Genomic DNA, 808 nt, shown 5'->3' with positions numbered 1-808 from the left:
ATTGGGATGTACTTGACATTTAACATTGTGTAACTTTAAGGTATACAATGTGATCATCTGATACACGTGTATATTGTGAAATGATTACCACAATAAGGTTAGTTAACACCTCCATTACCTAATATAACTACCTTTTCTATGTGTGTGGTGAGAACATTTAAGATTAACTCTCTTAGCAACTTTCAAGTATATAATAAACTATTGTTAAATATACTCACCATAATATACATTAGATCTCCAGAACCTGTTCATCTTACAAGTTTATACTCTTTGACCAACATATCCCATTTCTCCCAACACCACCACCCCCACACCAGCTGCTGGCAACTGCCATTATACTGTTTCTATGAGTTCAGCCTTGTTAGAGTCCATATATAAGGGAGATCATTCAGCATTTATCTTTTTTTTTTTTAATATGGAACGCTTCATGAATTTGCGTGTCATCCTTGCACAGGGGCCATGCTAATCTTCTCTGTATCGTTCCAATTTTAGTATATGTGCTGCCGAAGCGAGCACTCAGCATTTATCTTTATCTGACTTATTTCATTTAGCATAATGCCCTCAAGGTCCATCCAGGTTTTCACAAGTGGATTTCCTGCCATTTTATGGCTGAATAATATTCCTGCATGTATATGTATATATCACATTTTCTTCATCCATTCTTCAACTAATGGGCCTTTATTTCCTTATATTGGCTGTTGTTAATAATGCCATACTGAACATAGGAGTGCAGATATCTATTTCAGATCCTGATTTCAATTCCTTTGGATATATACCCAGAAATGGGATTGCTAAATCATATGGTAAT

General features: G+C 35.3%; 1 non-coding gene across 1 annotated transcript; it reads right to left on the bottom strand.

The window, feature by feature from the left end:
* Window positions 1-409: 409 nt before the first annotated feature.
* LOC122436087 lies at window positions 410-516 on the bottom strand. Its single transcript, XR_006267858.1, has one exon. It is a non-coding gene; the product is annotated as a U6 spliceosomal RNA (small nuclear RNA).
* Window positions 517-808: the final 292 nt, after the last annotated feature.

The sequence above is a fragment of the Cervus canadensis genome, chromosome X (assembly GCF_019320065.1).
Source record: "Cervus canadensis isolate Bull #8, Minnesota chromosome X, ASM1932006v1, whole genome shotgun sequence".
Lineage (NCBI taxonomy): Eukaryota > Metazoa > Chordata > Mammalia > Artiodactyla > Cervidae > Cervus > Cervus canadensis.
Note: the sequence above shows the minus strand (reverse complement) of the source record. Positions and strands in the feature narration are given on the sequence as shown.